A 20,461-nucleotide genomic window follows, 5' to 3' on the forward strand; every position below is an offset into this window, starting at 1 on the left:
TCAAGAACTAGTATCAACTTCCTTACCTTAATATCGACCTAAGATGACCGATTGCTTCACTCCTTTCTTCCCTCTCTCAAATTGGCCAAGAAGAACCAAAGAACACAACTTGTTTTCTTTCTTCCTTAGAATTTTCAGCCAAAAGAAGTGAAAATGATGGACACTTTTTTTTTTTCTTCTTTCCCTCAACTCACGGCAAGGGGGGGAAACACTCACACCATTCTTTTTTTTTTTCCCATTTCTTTATTACCCATACTCCTTATTTTATTTTTTTCTAACATACACCATTGTCACAACATGTTTTATGACATATTTTGCCCATCATTCTTTGTCATGGCCGGCCACTAGCAATTAAAAAGAGGGAAATTGACATGCATGTCCACCCCTTTGATTACATGCACTAATAGATCCTTATAGATTTACCTATTACATTTCAAAAGTGTCACACATAAGTCCTATCGACTAATTTCACATGCAATTTACTAAATCGAAGCTTAAACTTTCACACATTCATAATCACATATTTTAGACAATAGATATCATATTCAAATAATTTGGTGACTCGGTTTAGCGGACCCGAAACCGCTTTCTGACTAGGGTCACTTTAGGGCTGTCACATTTTGTATCAGGTTTGCCTCTATCTCTGAAAAAGAAAGATGCTGTAACATCCTTTACCTGTGTCCGACGCCGTGACAAGATACGAGGCATTACCAGACTTAAACATTTACATACATGCAAAAATCAAGCCATAAAATTTCTTTTTAATTCAAAACTTTTCATACACATGCATAATGTCCCATAAACGAGCCTATGATGCACTAAACATGCATTGAAAGTAGTTAGGGACTAAACTGAGAACCTTAAAAGTTTTGAGAAAATTTAGAAATTTCTTTCCATGAAACAGGGTCACACGCCCGTATCCTCAGGTTGTGTAACTCTCTGACTATGGTATCAGCAAACAAAATTTAACCACACGGCCAAACCACAGACCCATATGCTAGGCCTTGTCATCCACATGGTTGAGACACACGGCCATGTCTCTGCCCGTGTGGCTAACACTTAGGCTATTTTCCAAGCCTTTTGTTACCATTAATCCCTCACATCTTTGCACACAATAAAGTTATACATCATGGCATCATTTTAATGATTTAGTAGACTTCACTAAGGTGTATTCTTAACTTTAACATGCTACCGTTCACAAGTTTCACATACTTATATAATATCAAATCTAGACACATTAATCCATATTCATTGACCTTGTCAAGTGACCTTATTTAAACATTAAGCATTCATGTTCAATCATCTTCAATCATCATCATCTTATTTCTATACCATACAATTACTTCATGGCTATAACCATTTTTATTGGTCATGAAGAATTTATCATACACACATGTCTTAACACCAATCATGCATGTGCCACAAGCATAAAAACATCATCGCATCGCAAGCATTAGAACTTATCATGAATAACTAGGCTTACAATCCACAATCATTATAAGCCACATCTCATGGCTATATACAATTAATCAATATAAGCCAATACATTTGTCTAATCATAACAACATCTATCATAAAAACTAAGTGCCTATACATGCCACTCACTTGAAGGTGCTTAATAGACATATGCCAATACTTCGAAGGTGATGGCTTGATAGTGTGATGCTGCCTCCGATGATCTCCAACCCTGAACTAACTTGGCAACACTAAAGAAATGGAAAGGAGTGGGTAAGCTTTATAGCTTAGTAAGACTGTATGAAAATAATAAGCAATTTATCAACTTGCTTCTCAAGGTAATACAACCCTATTTTCATTTTTACTTATGTTCCAGTCAAACTATTTTCTCAAGTCATGGTTACTAAATTATTTATATCTAGAGCTACGGAACTCCAAGTTAAGATCCGCTAATTTCCCTAAAACTAGACTCAAATATCTTCTTACCATAAAATTTTAAGAATTTTTGGTTTAGCCAATAAGTACAGTTTATTCCTTAAAGTTACCCTTTTTTTGCTGTCTAACAGTTCCAACCCTTCTTTACTAAAAATTAATTATCTCATAATACGGGACTCGGATGATGTTCCTATATATTTCTCTTGAAAATAGACTCATTAATAATTCTAAGCATATAAATTATAACCCATAAATATTTTTGTACAATTTCCAATGATTTTCTCAAATCAGAATAGGGGATTTCGAAATCATTCTGACTCTGTCTCACAACAATTTAAATATTTCATAGTATGAAACTCCTTTGCTTACATCATTTCTTCTATGTGAAACTAGACTCATTAAGATTTAATTTCATATTTTATTCAAACTTTAACTCAATTTCCAAAATTTTTGGTGGATTTTCAAAGTCGGACTGCTGTTACTGTCCAAAACTGTTTTAGTGTAAATTTATGATACTAAGTTTATCACCCTTATTATTCATTTTCACTACATTGGTAAAAATACATGTTTATACATCATAAGTATAGACTTATAATCACAAGGTCATCACAAAATCATTCTCATAGGAATGAATTACCTATTTACATCCTCACCAAATGTACATCATAAACTGAAATCATTTCTCATGAGTTTGGAATACATGCTTGAGTTACTCAACATGCTCATATACTTATATTCATTCCTTATTAATCATACAACATGAATTGAATTCACATCTCATCAATTTCGTGTAAGCACCTGTACCACTCACAACATGGTCATAAGTTCTCTCAATTCGATATATACCATAAATCTCCCATTGAACCATTTGGAATACTATAGGATATTCAATAGCCCCAAACATGGGATAAGATGCCGACGCCATGTCCCAGACATGGTCTTACACTAACTAGGACATCAAAGTCGATGGCATGTCCTAGATAGGTCTTACACTGACTTTCATATATCGAGGCCGATGCCGTGTCCCAGACAGGTCTTACACTGGCTCTCATCTATTGGTGTCGATGCCATGTCCCAAACAGGTCTTACACTGACACACAACAAGCTGACGCCATGTCCCAGACAGGTCTTACACTAGCTTGTATATCTCGAGGCCGATGCATGTCCCGGACATGTCTTACAGTAGCTCTCGTCTCAATGTCGATGCATTTCCCAGACATGTCTTACACTGGCTCTCATAATGTGGCTGATGCATGTCCCAAACATGTCTTACACTAGCACACATATCACCCAATGTCATGGCACGAATATCACAATCTATTCCTAAGGTTCAACAGGGAGTTATTGCTACGTAAATTCCCATAATTTACATTCACAATGCAAGTCAACAATTCAGACCATACTAATCGTACAATACATGGTAACATTATATTTTCATTATTTATGTACAACTTACTCATTTCAATGGAATATCATACTCCATCAAATTTATAATGTATTCTATCATCACATGAGTGTTATTAACTTTTGGCATCACTTTCTCATACATAACTCCATCAACATATAATTCAATACAATTATAACAAAATAGATTTCAAGTATATTAACAATAATATGGATAACATGCTTATTTAGTCACACGGACTTACCTTGAATGCAATTTCGGCTAATTACTCCATTTTAGTCCATAACCTCATACTTTTCGATTTAAGTCCAAATCTCGATTTTCTTGATCTAACATGATGAGATTCATCATTTAATCATTACATTAATTAAAACATTCTATAATTCACAATTTGACAAAATGACTGTTTTGCCCTTAGACTTTACAAAAATTACAATTTTACCCTTAGGCTCGTAAATTGATTTTTATAGAATTTCCTCCTTTACCAAGCCTAGCCGAATTCTTTTTATAACTATAGCAACTCACAATTTCAATTATTTCACACATTTACAACTTATTTTACCACTTTACAAAATAGTCCTTTTTAGGTGTTTTCATGCAAACTTCTTTCACAAAAGTTGTTTATTACACAACCAAGAATCATTTTCTTCCATAAAAAATTAAGAAAAATACATAAATTCTCTCATGGAAAAACCCTATACTTTCAACCATTTTGTAAAATAGTCCCCCCATTAACTAGCTTATGCTACAAGGGTCCCAAAAGTGTAAAAATCATCAAGAAAAGTCATCAAAATCACTCTTGCAAGAGAACTAAGTGGCTGAAAGCTTAAGCTCTTAAAACCCCCTTGTTTGCTACCCTTTTCAGTGGGGAAGAAGAAAGATAAAAAGATGATACTTTTTGTTTTATTTTATTCTATTTCTAGTCAAAATTAAGTCACCAACCACACCAAATTTTGACTTTTCTACTTTCTTTCTCTCTATGGCCGGCCAAGCACTTTTTTTAGGGTCTATTTTCACTTTAAACATGCCAAATTTTGGTTCTCTATCTATTTAACATATTTATCTAGAAAAACAAAACTTTTTCCCTTTATGCGATTTAGTCCTTTTTTGCAATTAAGCATGGGATCACTAAAATTATTTCACCAAAATTTTCATGCACTCATATAATCATGCTATAACACATAAAATAACATTATAAATAATTTCCCTAGCCTTGGAATAGTGGTTTCGAAACCACTATTCCAACTAGGCCCAAAATCGGGTTGTTATAGATGCTATCTTAGTTATTGTTGATCGATTATCGAAGTCTGCACATTTCATTATTGTACATACAGACTATTCGCTTGATAAATTGGCTGAATTGTACATATCTAAGATTATTAGATTGCACGGGGTGCCAGTTTCGATTATTTCGGATAGAGATCTAAGGTTTACATTGCGATTTTGGAAGAAGTTGCAAGAAGCTCTTGGTATGAGATTGAATTTTAGTACAACATTTGATCCCCAAAGCGACAGTCAATTTGAGATAGTAATACAAATTCTCGAAGATATGCTCTGTTGTTGTGTATTAGGGTTTGAAGGCAATTAGGAGAAATATTTACCGTTGTTTGAATTTGCGTATAACAACAGTTTTCAATCGAGTATAAAGATGGCACCGTACGAAGCTTTGTATGGTCGCAAATGCTGAACTTTATTGTACTAGACAGAGCTTAGTGAGAAAAAGATTCACGGGGTTGATTTAATTCGAGAGACTGGAGAAAAAGTGAAAATAATTCTCGACTGTCTGAAAGCAGCTTCAAATCGACATAAATCATATGCGGATTTGATATGTAAAGACATTGAATTTTAGATCGGTGATAAAGTATTTCTGAAAGTTTCTCCATGGAAGACAATCCTTTAATTTGGTCGTAAAGGTAAACTGAGTTCGCAATTCACCGGGTCGTATGAGATCATTGAAAGAATAGAACCAATAGCTAAACCTATGTCACATATATCTTCGATTCCACAACAAATGCTGGAGCTTGGTAATCATCAGTAATCAATCTGTATCCATGTGTACGAGACATTTACAAAGTTTCATTAGGGGAATTCCAATATAAGTTGATATTTATTTCTTTACAATATTGTCCAATTCTCACCTTTTGTACTAAACCGTAAACATTCCAAATTTCAATTAACACACATATATTTATAATTCAAATACACATATATAAAAAAAAAATTATACCATATGAACTTACCTGAAAAAATCAACAGACAAGTTGAATCACAAAGACTACTCGTAATTTTGTCTTTTCTCCAATTAACCTTAGATCGATATAATTCTCAATTTAAAAAATAATTTGGTTCAATTTATCAATACAATAATTTAATAATATCCCTATTATACATGAGTTAGTTCAATTTCATCTTTCAAATGCCCCTAATTTTTTCATTTTATTCAATTTAGTCCTTAAAATCGAAATTAATATAGCTTTCAAATTTGAGCCTCTATTTCAAAAATAATCTCAATTACATCCTTCTATAACCTTCTATTATCAATAATTACAAAAATATTTGGTTAATTTCCATTTAAGTCCTCAAGCCGTTGGTCAATTACAAACTTATAGTAATTAGAATTTATGATTTAGTGCCTAAGCCTTAATTAACTAATAATTCGACAAAATTTCTTGACCAAAACTCGTTGTAACAATATATTATACACGTAAATATTGATATTTAATATTTATAGTCTTGATTTACGGAAATGGGGTTCTAAAATTATAATTTTTGGTACCACTGATCAGGTCGTTACAATCTCTCTAATCCCAATGAAGTTCTTTGAAAGATTTCTCCGAACCACTAACTATATGGTCATTTCCCTTTCATCTACCTTTCCTTCCTCCAACTAACCTTCCAAATTCATGGACTTCAATGAATATCTAAGAGTCTATTCCTTCGAACAACCACCACTCTCAACATTTGTGCCCAAAATTTTTGAAATGCGAAAGGGAAAACCCTCCCTACAATAGTCAAGTTTAAACAATTCCTCAGTTCTCGACAAATGATCTGTGAAAATCAACATTCTCATCACACTAAATTCGAAGTATTTTTCCGAAGGCTTGATTGAACACAAGGATACTAGTGAGCCTCAAAGTTCCACAACCTTCTAAAAAGTTTCAATATTCCATACATGAAACAGAACATCATAGTCCTCCACCCAAACTGCTCTTGTACACATAAAAATTGAACTATGCCAAGGTTCAATCTTGATGATTATATTTTAATACTTGGTGTGTGTTCTTTTAAAAGTGAATTGAGGTGAAATCGAGCCTAAGATCGGGCTATACAGGTGTGTAGGCCACTTGTGTAGACCACACGACCCCCATACATGGCCATGCCCTCTGAAACCCTAGGATGTTCAATTTTCACATAGCCTAGGACCCTCACACGGTCGTGTCACTCTTGAAGCTTAATTCTGCATGACTGACATGGCTATAGTCTGTCACATGGCCTAACCACATGGCCGTGTACCCTATCCACACGGTCTGATCACACAGTCGTGTGTCCCCTGTAACTCAGATTTTACAATTTTTATCCAGAATTTTATGTTTTGACCAGATTAATCCCTGATGATATGAAATATGTTAGAAACCATGATTGATATAATTAATGCGGTATTTATTTGTATATATATTTGCATGAATTATGAATAGTATATGTTACTATTGTATCTATACTTGCGATCGTGTAAATGGCATGCCTTATGTTACTGTAAATTTGAATACATGAAAAACATGATTTTGTTGTTGATTTGCCATGTATTAGTACATTAATTGCTACCATAGTTGATTTGTAATAAATATACCACGTTACATTGTATGGGATTGGACGATGTGATCAGAGGAAGTCTGGTAGTTTATTTGCATTTATCTCATTTGTTGTGCATCCACAGCCAATGACAGATTACATTTGCAGTTTTCATCTGTAGGACTTTTTGCTGTGAACCTACAACCAAAGGCAAATTCCAACTTAAGGGACTTGCTATGTGTCCACAACCAAATGAAATTTATTACCTACAAACCAATAGTTGTTTATCCACATCCCGGTATGTTGGAGAGGGGAGTTTAGGGGAACTCCCACTATGGTGTGTAGTGGTAGGGTAGGATCTATTCTATTAAAAATCGAAACTGTATGACATTTTAAACTCGTGTGCATACAAATCTAAAATCTATGTATTTATATATATGTGTGTGTGTATATATGTTTATTGTGGGTAAATGTGAAAATTTTTTTATTTTGAAAAGTGTTATTGTGAGTTCCAATATATTAATGATGGTTGCATTGAAAAACTGATACTCTGAACTATTGTCTGATTGTGATTATTTTATGCAATATTATATAATGCATCTCACCAACTGTTGCACTATTTTTCTTATGATTGAACTCACACTAAGCGTCATAACTGACTCCCCCTTAAATTTTCATTCTTACAAATAACCAGTTAGGTTAGGATGCAGACGTGGTATCCGAAGGGTCTCGACTCAATTTCAATTTTTTTATTTATTAAGGCTTATTATTTGGGTTATATTATTATTATAGTCTGCACTACTTTATTTCGAACTATGGCATGGAACTTAGGATTTAGATGTGGAATTTTATTTTGCATGATATTTTATTTTAATTTTTGAGATATTATGCTATAATTATTAATTAGTATGCATGAATCCTCGATTTTCCTTAAAACCAATAAATATAGTTTTTCACTGCTAAATTAAAATTAAGATTTTGAGGAATAATAAAATGATTTATAACTAAATTTTTCTACTAAACTAAATGAATGTTTTAAAATGGCTATTTTCTAAACTCTGAGAATCCTGCCAGGCCATCTCAATGGCTGATGTAATCTTCTGAATTTGAGTCTAACATCCAGGCTGAATCAAGTGAAGCACGTAGAGGCTTGGACTTTTTGCTGCGGTTGAGCTTGCGATACCAATAATGGAATCAACCCGCTTCTAGTGTTAAGTGCATTGCACGTGATTTTATGTAGCTTTTAATTCATCAAATAATATATTATATATTTTAAAAATATATATTTGTGCTAATTAAATGGGGATTGATTTAATTTATACTAAAGTTCAATTAATTTTGAAAAGAAGTAATTGAGAAAATAAAATAACATTTTAAAATTAATAAAAATTGAATTAATTTATAAAACTATTAAAATAATATAAAAATTGAAACTCTATAAGAAAGTAAATACAAATTATATTTACACTAAATTAATGACATCTAATAATAACGATTAAAATTAATTGTTGAAATTTAAATTTCTTTTAAAACAAATCCACAAAATGATTTTCACTCATGTTAAACAAATAATGGATAAATAAAAATATATTTAAGATTTTTTCTTCATATAGTACAAACAAATTACAAAAATAATTAAAAATAATACTCTAACATTATATTAACTCATCATCAATTAAAATAATATTTTATCTCTCTTGATTGCTATTATTAGTTGAACATGATTCAATATTACCTCTTCAAAAACTATTATTTTAATTTTCAAAACAAAAAAACCTATTACTTTAATACTTCATTTTCTTTATATATATATATAATTTCAACCTTATTATATCTAACAATTATTTTTCTAACTTTATATTTTACTTAATTGAAAAAAGCTTCCAATATTGTAGCCTTTCATGTACAACTGTATTATTTTAAGACTTGCTTGCCATTCAAAAAAATACCTAAATGAGAAAGGTTGTAGGAGTCACAAAAATCGAATATCATCTCTAACAAACAAAAGCCATTAATTGTACAATGCTTTCATTTTTAACATACTTTGGGGGTAAATGTGGTTGTAACCCCATAACTATATCTTACTGCATATGAGTGGCTTGCAAGAAAACAAATGTTATTTATAAAATTAAAGGTAAATTTTGACTGATTTATAAATATATTATTTAATTCATAATCACTTCTATTCAATTAATAATTCTACTTTATGTAAATAAAATTAGCATAATTTTTTTAAAAAGTAAAAGTCAATTTTATAATAACGTCAAAATTAAAATAAATAATTTTTTTTAAATGTATAATTATTAAAATATCTATTTTATATCAAAATTTTAATTAATAATTATAAATCAATTAGTATAATTATTTTTAATTGTCAATTTTGTAATATGATGGAAAATAAAATATATTCTCATTGATTCAAAAGTTTTTATAAACTCGTATTTTTATATATTATAGATTTATATTTTGAGATATTTTTCTTTTTATATTTTAATATATTATTTTCATTATAACCTTTTAATAATAGTAACCAATTAGTTTGACATAAAACAATTTAATGCATTCATCACAAGCTTAATATAAAGTTGAATTGAATATAAATTTAAAATATAAAATATTTATTTTTAATTGAAGTGCAATATAAAACTTTTTATGGAAGAAGGCAAATATTTTTAATTTTATAGCACTTCAACATGTAAATGAATTTTTATTACTTTGCAATTAAAATAGATAATTTTTTATTTATTTTTATTAGGTTTATTTTACGAAAACTTAATATGAACTTTTGAAAAGCGAAAAGCCTAACATTAGCTATTTTCATCCTTTTGGATGTAGGTGTTTTGTTTTAAATAATGGTAAAGGCAATCTTGAAAATTTTGATGCAAAAAGTGATGAAGGAATTTTTCTTAGTTATTCATTAAATTCTAAAGTTTATTGTAACACCTCAGCCCGACTCGATAGCAGGATCCGGATATGGAGCATCACAAATGGACTGTGTTGTACTTAACCAAAAATTTCTAAATTATAAATTTGAAATAAACAGATTGCATTGGAACAATTATTAATCCTTACAGCTTTAAGCTTAAACTAAATTTTAATTTTTCTTAAGTATTTTGTCCCTAAGCAAACTATTTGTTTACAATAAGACCCTTAAAGTCTTTAACTTAGGGTTAGCTATTTTCAAATCCAATTTTTAAAGACATCATTTGGTTACACCATGATTGTTCTAGAGACGAAGTCTCCAATGGTAACTGCCTACGATCCCCGATCTCCATACTATTTGGCTTGGCCCTTCTTTGAGTCCTCGATCAACCTTGCAAATCTTGCGAACATCAAACAACCTCTTGTAATTTCAAATGAACTTAATGAGTTCCTTCACCGCACCATAAATTAACCCTATCGCCCAAGGGTAAAAAATGTAAAATGAATCAAACATAACTCCCTGCTCTGGGCGAGTGTTCTTTATCAGGGTGGCAGACTCCACTCAATCCTTTGAGCTATTCTGCTCACTATAAGACCTTTCCTTTTTTGAACTTTACACTTTTTCGTAATCCAAACACCCCACATATAGGGTGTCCAAAGACCTCTAGGGTAACTTTCTTAACTCCCCGCCCAAGGATCCTTAGGTCATACCTTCCTTGTTGAACCAATCCTTGGCGGACTCTCATTTTCCCTTACTATAGTTTCGAAAGACTCGTTGCCATTTTCGTATTAGGCTGACTTACAGTGGTCCTTGCCACTATGGCAAACCCATTCTTAATCTACCATAGTGGTAATAGTGGGGGACTACTTCCAATAATCCGCCCCTCTCTCCAACCTTTACTTGGGGAACTCACCTATCCCATAAGTAAAGGTCAGTCTAACTTGTTGAACCAACAGGTTATCGCCTATGCCACCGTACAAGTCAGCTAACTCACTCGCTCTATTCCTTCCTACGATGCTAACATTGTGGCGATGTACACCCAATAGGCCTTCCTCAAAGAGAAATATTCTTTACAAACACACTATCCCCTGGTCAGAATCTTTATCCTAGGAGTAGAATTCCCATCCCTCTCATGGGATTTTCTTCTTGTGTACAACTTCATTGTGTACTTTCTGGTGGCTATTGACTACCGATCCTTTCTTGTGATCATTGAAGACTTCTCATCAACATTGTCCACGTACCAATTGTTCACAAGTCCTTAGTTCTTTCTCTAATTCTTATTGGGTCCTTACCTAATGTCTATCCTCTGACAGACCCTTCCTTTTCTTATTTCACTTGCCTGTTTTTGGCAAACTCCTCAAGTTTCCATTTGTCGCCTTGTGTATCGTCTCTCACATTTTACCTTCTTAACGGTTTGCATTATTAGAACATCCTAGTAGAGCTTACTGCTTTGGTGGACTCCCTATTGGCTTCCACAACTAAGCTGTGGTCTTATATCCCTTTTTACCTAATTTTTCACATCCTATCAGACTTACCCCGTGTTTAGTGTAACAGTTCGATTTAGACCCTATTCGGAACGATGGTTTCGAGACCACGAATCTGAGTCAAAAAATATTTTAAAATTATTTTCTATGTTTATTATGTGTGAATTTATGTCTATGAAATTTTCGTGCTTTAATTTTGTCATTTTAGTGCTCGATTAAATAAAAGTGCTTAATCGCGTAAAATGAAAATTTTATTGCTATTTGTAAAATGGCTGAATTGTTATTATTCTTTTAATAGGGAGGTTTTAAAATGAAATTAGACCAAATGGATATAGCATGGATGGTTAAGGACATGATTATAATGGTTTTGAACTAATTTATAAAGGTTAATTATGTAAAATGCATAATATGCTAATATATCATAAAACATAAAATAATTAAAAGGCCATTTTCTTCATTTTCTCATGCTGCAAATAAAGAAAAGAAAAAAAATAAAGAAAGCTTAGGGTTCGACACTATTGAAGCTTGATTTTCTAGCTCGATTTTTGATAATTTTTACGTTTTTGAGATTGTTGTTATGTTATCTACAAAGCCCATGCTTGAATTTTTTATTTTGATGAATATTTTGAGTTATGAAATTGTTGAAAGCTTGTGATTTCTGTTGTTTGATGATGGAAAATAAAAGATATGTGATAGATTAACATGTTTTGTATTGGAATTTCTGATGATTTTGAGTAATTAGGACTAAATTGCAAAAATAATAAATTGAAGGACTAAATTGTGAAATAAATGAAATTTATGGACTTGTATGAACACATGGAACATTCGGCCTAAGCATAGTATGTGCAAATTTTGCATGGTTTGTGTTTTGTGCAATTTGGACTAAATTGTAAAAAGTGTAAAATGTCAGGGTAAAATGGTATTTTTCCCATTTATGTGTTTTTGGACTAAATTGAGTTAAAATATATTTGAATGAGTTTATTTGAATATGTTTAGATCAAGAACCAAAGAAATCAGATTTGGATCGGGGGAAATTAAAGTTGTCGACTAGTCGTCCCGTTCCGTTTTTCATCGTTCGAGGTAAGTTTATAAGCAAACAGATATTAATTCTAATTATATACGAGTTTATAAGCTGAAATTAAATTATATGAGATTATATATGTGAAATCCAAATGTGAATATGCTTGGGAACTAAGTTTACGAGTTCGATTCGATCTAGTTATGACGTCCGAAAGCCCTATTTGAACCATAGGATTCTGATATGTGTTTTCATGTAAGACCACGTCTGGGACGTTGGCATCGATATATGGTTACGAGTAAGACCATGTCTAGGACATCGGCACCGTATTTGATTTGTGTAAGACCCTGTCTGGGATAGTGGCATCGATATGAGATAGCATGTAAGACCACGTCTGGGATGTTGGCATTGTATGATATATGTGATTATCTGAGTAATCTATTCGATTCCAAATGGTTCTGTGACAGCCCTAAAGTGACCCTAGTCGGAAAGCGGTTTCGGGACCGCTAAACCGAGTCACCAAATTATTTGGATGTGATATTTATGGTCTAAAATATGTGAATATGAATGTGCAAAAAATTTTTAAGCTTCGATTTAGTTAATTGCATGTGAATGGAGTACATAGGACTTATGTGAGAAAATTTAGAAATGTGCTAGGCAAATGTAAAATGGCCTATCAATACATGTGGGAAACTGTTTGTCCTTGCATGTCAAATTAGCCAAATTGAAGCATAGTGGCCAGCCATGCTATGGGTGGAAACATGTCACAAACATGTTGGGTTAGTGATGTATGTAAGGAAGAATTAAATAATGAAAGGGAGGAGTGATGAAAAAAAAAAAATGGTCTCATCCATGCCCCCCTTTTGCCGTGAATGGAAGAAAGAAAACAAAGAAAAAATGTTTTGTTCATCCTTGAACATCCTTGGCCAAATAGAGGAAAGAAAGGAAGGGGAGGAGCTTGAGAAAATCGGCTATGGTGATTTGCTAGACAAAGGTATGTGTGATGTTGTCCATGAGATGCATGCATGTTTTAGTAGGTAGCTTGAGTTCTACCTAGCCCATGGTCTAAATCTTGCTAGGTGATGGAAATGACACTCGGCCATGGATGCATCATTCTTGCTTGGTGTTGATGTCATTTACATGCTAAAAATGAAGCTTTGTAATGATGCATGTGATGGTGGATTGATGTTTTAAGGTTTAATAGAGTTTAAGCTAGTAAATACTTAATTTTTGGTATTTATATGAGAACGAGATGAACTTGAAATTTTTGAATTTACATGAATAAATCTTTTGGTTTGTCTTGGTATTAAATTGAAGGGAATGCCATAGGTGCTTGAATGTACTAACTAGATATTGTTGTATATACATCTCTCAATAGGTTCGGCTTTGTGCATGAATTTGGGGGATTAAACCTTGAATGATGTTATGTATAAGTTTCGACTATGAATCTTTGTGTTTAATTTCTTTATGTGTTGATGCTCAAATTGAAAAAGGATGTTAGTTATGTTATAACATTTGTTTAATAATGAAAGGACATGAGCTTAAAGCTTGAGTAGCATTCGGTATTAGAGTAAGTTAAAATTTGTTAGAAAATAACTCCCAAGTTAGTGAATCACGAGTTAAGAAAGGATTTGGGTTGAATATATATATGTATTCGCAATGGGATAAAATGTGTATTAAGGTAAGTTTCAAGGTGATTAATCGGCTATGAAATTAGCTAAATTGAATAGGTATGTTTAATGATATGCTTAGTATAATGTATGATCTTATAACTCGGTTTGGTATTGAGATAAAGGTTAGATGTATGATTGGATTTTGGTATGTGTTAAACTGGTCAATCAAAGATTAAATGATATGTGAGTGCCAAATGTGATTGTTAAGTGAATAATATTAGTTAAGTACTTAAGCAAATCTATTGTTTTACTTAAGCTTAAGAGCAAAGAGGATCAAGTCGGATGGGGAAAAGAGAAAGTAAGCGAATAGCCGTGGACATCTAATCGTCGACCACATCCGAGGTAAGTTTTAAGCGATTAATCGTTGAGTAAATTCACTCATAATAGGACATAATGAGTTGATTTGATAAGATATGATGTGGCTATGATATGTCTTAAGCCCAAATGGTAAGTTCATAAGTGTTTGGACTTGGAAAGTTAAGAGCAAATTGTAATAAATTGCTTGGACAGCAGCAGTAATGTGATTTTAGAAAATCACTATAAATTGTTGGTGTGGAATTATAGGCTGAATAAAACATGTGATCAAAGCTTAGTTGGTCTAGTTTCTTATAAAAGAGACCGTGGAAGCAAAGAAAATTCCTATGAAGAGATATCTAAAGTTGTGCGGGACAGTGTCGGAATGACTCCGAAATCCCCTGTTCTGTTTTTGGAAAATCATTATAATTTTTAGAAAAATGGTTATGAGATGTGATTTATATGCTTAGACTCCTTAATGAGTCTAGTTTCAAATGAAATCAAGTAGAACATACTTTGAATTCTGTACAATGAGAATTTTGATTTGTAGTGAAGACTGGTCAGGTTCGTCAAACAGTGAAACAGGGAAACTTTAAGAAAAATCTGGTATTGATTGGCCAAACCAAAATTCTGAAAATTTCATGGATGGAAGATATGTGAGTCTATATTCTGAGAAAATTAACGGCAAGTGATTTGGAGTCTTGTAGCTCCAGGTATAAATAATTTAGTGACCATTGCTCAGGAAAACAGCTCGTAGCGAATATGTGATTTTGTTGTGATTTTGTTTTAGTTGCTCATAAGCTATTGATTGATCCCATATTGAATTCTAAAGTGTGATAGTGTAAAATGATACATGAGTGTTAGATGGATCTCTGATATCAAGATTCGTAAACATGTATATATATGTGATGAGGCCTAATGGCCGATGTGATGAATGTGAAAATGTATATATATGTGATGAGGCCTAATGGCCGATGCGATGAATGCGAAAATGTATGTATATGTGATAAGGCCTAATGGCCGATGTGGTGAATGTGAAAGTATATGTATATGTGATAAGGCCTAATGGCCGATGTGATGAATGTGAAAGTATATGTATATGTGATAAGGCCTAATGGCCGATGTGGTGAATGTGATGTGGTGAATGTGAAAGTGTATGTATATGTGATAAGGCCTAATGGCCGATGTGATGAATGTGAAAGTGTATATATATATATATGTGGTAAAGCCGAATGGCTAATGTGAATGTTGTAACATGTGTTTAAGTGTACATGAAACTTGGAAATATGTGCCGGGTGAGACCCGATGACTACGTGTGGAGATTATGTAAAGATGCGACCCGATGACTACGATGTGGAGATTATGTCGGGTAAGACTTCGTAATAAGAATTGCTTATAAATATACGCAATGCGAAAGGTTAAACAGGTATGTACTCCAAGTTTACATGTGAGCTTAATTTAAACTAAACCATAAGGTAGTTATGTGATGTATACGAGAGAAATCTATGAGGCTACTCCCATGATTATGATGAGATGTGCATATAAGGAAAAAGGGATGGTATGCCCGAAGGAAGAGTGAAATAAAAATACGAACAACTATGTGATAATTTGATTGTTATCTGTTGACACTGCTTAAAACTTACTAAGCATTGTAATGCTTACTCCGTTTACTCTGTTTCCTCTGCCTTATAGGTCTCATTCTGCGGCTACTGGCTCGGGGATCGTCGACAACTAGTCACACTTTCGCTATCCACTGTTTGGTACTGCTACGTTTTGGAATATCTTATGGCATGTATAGAATAGACTAGTAGTGAGAGGATATCATGGTTAATGTATAGGACTACCCTTTGCTGTTTTTCAAGCACGTTTTGTGATGTATGTATGTACAGCCATGCGAAAATGGCTCGTAAAAGTGGAGTATGGCATTAGACCATTTGTGTTTATGTATATATGTATGGTTTCATGATGTGACTACGGACTGAATGGAAGTGTTGGGCAAATGATTAGCCATTGGAGTGGCTAAATATGATTATATGTGGACCTATGTATGACAAAACTCTAGTTGGTCCATGGAAACTAAGAGATAGGTAAAGTTTACCTTGAAAACAGATGCTGGCAGCAGCAGTGGTGTGGATTTGAAAAATCATTAAAATTTGTAGGAATGGAATTAAATAGTGAATAAATTATGTAAATGAACCTTGATGAATCTACCTTCATATGGAAGAAACGAAATGGTCATATGAGTTGTATGTTAAGAGATATTAAAGTTCTCGTGAAACAGGGCCAGAACGGTTTCTGGATCCCCTGTTCCGACTGTGGAAATTCATTGTAAATTAACCAGAGATAATTAGGAGTCATTCCATACATGTATAGATTCCTCTCCGAGTCTAGTTTCTATAGAAACAAACAGCATCAGTATTGAAGCCCTGTACAGGGAGATATCCAATTCGTAACGCACGAAGGTCAGTGTAGTCGATCCCTGCAACAGGGGAGACTTTAACTAATAAACTGTACTAATTGGCTCGACCAAAAATTCTAGAAAAAAATCTATAGATGGACATATGAGTCTAGTTTCAGGGAAAAATTACGAATCTGATTTTCAAGTTGTGGAACTCAAGTTATGATTTTTAAGGTGACAGTGACGCAGTTAGCCAGTCGTCTGAAAAAAATTTTAATTGGACTGCGAGAGTAAATGAATTAGTCGGTTAGCACCTCGTGTTCGACTCCGGTAACGGTCTCGGGTACGGGGTGTTATAGGTTCAACGGGCAATATCTAATTAAGATCGAATGTCATATCGAGCTAAAATGTTAGGTATGTGCTAAGTTAGATTATTTGAAAGTTAAGGTAAGTATATACTTGAAATGAACGAATGAAATATGCATTATGAAATTGAGAACTATATATGCTTATGAACTTATGTGTATTCGGCCAAGTTACTATAATTAAATATTTTTCATGTGATGATATATGAGTTTCAAGTATGTAAAATGTGTATTTGACTAAAGATTATTTAATTTGGTTTAGTTGATTAAACATAAATGTTCATTTGATTATTACTTGCTTATGACTTACTAAGCTTAAATAGCTTGCTTTGTGTGTGTTCTTGTTTACCTCTATTTTATAGATTTCGGATTCAAGTTACGAGCTTGGGAATAGTCAGCAAAGTCTATCACACTATCGACTGTTTTCGGTATTTTTTTAAAAAGTGAACTTTCGAATCTATGGCATGTATAGACTGGATTATACTTTTGAAATGTTGGATTTTGGTTTATGTATAATTTAAGCCATGCGAAAATGACTTAACTTCTATGCTTGAATTTGGTTATTTTTTATTATGGTTTAAGTTCATTTTGGTTATAATGTTATGTGCCATAGATGAATGGTATTTGTGATATGTGTTTTATGCATTGAAGTTGGTTGATGATTTTGGATATGGTTTGAGTGAATCGGCTAAGATATATATATAATAGTTTGAATTATGTTTGTTATGCTACCTTTGGTTAATATGATTTGATTATGTTTTATATGTGTTTGTAATGGTTTAAAATTAGTTGATGAGTATATCTGAATAAATGTTGGAATGAGATAATGAATATATTTGATTAAAAGTTCGGCATTTGTATATATATTTACATTCTTGTATATGATGCATTAGTTTGACATATACATTATTTTAAAGTGTATATATATATATTGAGGTGATTGGTTATGTGTTTTGGTAGTAAGTTGAATGATGATTATATAAAGATAAAATATTTCAGTTGTGGTTTTATATCGATGTATTGAGAAGATATGATTTGCATTATAAGTAGTTCAAGTTAATGAGCTCAATACAAAGAACGTATATGTTTGATATGTTTGTTATATAATTCAATAAAGAAGTTATGTTAGTTATAATGTATATTCGGTTATGTTACTAAATATTTTGATGTGTTTTTATGGCATATTTGTGAAATAGATTGGTATGATTCTTGTGTATATGTATAAATTTGGTGATTTAAATTATGACTACTTGGATAGTAAAAGAAATGTAAAGTTGATATTATAATTGAATGGCCATAAGTAAAATTAAGTACATTCATCAATGATATGAGAATGTATATTTGGTTATATGAGTGTTAATTATGTATGAAATTAGTATGTGAATGAGATGTATCATGGGTTGTATTTTATGTTTAATTAATGGTTCTTAGTGGTATACTAAAATGCGTATTATATATTGTATTAAAAATATGTTTGTTATTTATTAATTTAAAGTGGTATGTTAGCATGTATTTGATATATGTATTTAATGTTTTAAGATATGTGCATGAAATTATCATATAATAAACTATGTTATAAATTTTAATTATTTGGATGTTAAAGGAAAAGCACATTTGATTTGTATAATTGAAATTGTATTATATTAAAGATGAATAGTAATGTTTATCTTACTTAAGTTGTGTACGGTTTGGTAATGCCTCATAACCCCATTCCGGTGACGGATACGGTTAGAGGGTGTTACATTTACTATCCCGACAAACTCTATTTATGTTTACTGTCTTAGCAAACTATCTATGTTTTGTGTTTACTGTCCTAGTGGACTTTCACTATGGATGCAATGGAGTCTTTCATCCATGGTCTTACACCGATTTGCCATCCTGGCATACTATCATATGATGCCATGTAGTCTTTCATCCATGGTCTTACTCATTATCCCTGTGTGACAGCCCAAAATTGACTCTAGCCGGGAAGTGGTTTCGGGACCGCTAAACCGAGTCACCGACATGCTCGAACGTAATATTTATTGTCTAGAATATGGGAAAATGCATGTGTGAATTTTGAATTCTTTGATTTAGTTAATTTGATTGTGAATTGAAAGAAAAAGGACTCATGTGAAAGGATTTAAAAATATGTAGCTATTTTAAGAGGTTAATAAAGGAATGAAGCAAAATAAATGGAGTTGCATGTCAAATACTCCATTTATTTTGGATGAGTGGTTGACCATGTCTAGAGTATGGGCAAGGGACATGTTTCCAACATGTTTAGTTAGTGCATTGTGTAGAAAGAATTAAAAAAAAAAGAAAAAATGAGCATGGATGCCCCCATGGTGCCGTAGCTAGAGAGAAAGAAAGAAAAAAGTTGTCATTCATCCTTTCTTTGAGCAAAGACTAAGAAAGAAAAACAAAAAAATTGTTCATCTTTTCCCTCCTTCCTTTGGCGAAATTCCCAAGAGGAAGAAGAGATTTTTGCTTCATTTTCTTTGTTTAGAAGAGATCTAGAAGGAGATTTGGCTAAACTTGCATCAAGATTAAGCTCAAGAGCAAAAGGAGCTAAATCCGATAAAGGGAAGGAAAAAGTGATCGAATAGCCGTTGAAGCCGTTCGACAACATCCGAGGTAAGTCCTCAAGAAATGACCCTACTCGAATTATGTGAAATGAAATATGGATGTGTAATGATTATTGATTTATGTGTGTATGAGTATTTGAATGATACGGGCTAAGTCCCAAGGCGATTATGCTAGTGATATGTTTGTGTTTGAGCCTTAGTAACGAAAATGAAACATGGATGTGTAATGATTATTGATGTATGTGTGTGCATGAGCAATTGAATGATATCCGGCTAAGTCCCAAGACATTTGTGCTAGTAATTATATCCGGGTTAAGACCAAGGCAATTGTGCTAGTGACTACATCCGGCTAAGACCAAGGCATTCGTGCAAGTTGTTAAATCTGGGCTAATACCCGAAGGCATTTGTGCAAGTCGTTCTATCCGGGCTAAGACCCGAAGGCATTCGTGCATGTGGTTATATCTGGTTGTATTCCGAAGAAGCTTGGGCTGGAGGTGAGCGTTGGTTGCTGTAATAAATTTAATTAGTACGCTCGAAAAGCCCAAAGGATAAGGTATGTTTATATGTGCATTGGAAAAGTCGATATGTTTGAGTAACATTCGTTCAATCGACTAACGAATTTTCAGCTATTGAATTGGTTGTTATCTTGTGAAAG

This window comes from Gossypium arboreum, chromosome 10, assembly GCF_025698485.1.
Source record: "Gossypium arboreum isolate Shixiya-1 chromosome 10, ASM2569848v2, whole genome shotgun sequence".
Lineage (NCBI taxonomy): Eukaryota > Viridiplantae > Streptophyta > Magnoliopsida > Malvales > Malvaceae > Gossypium > Gossypium arboreum.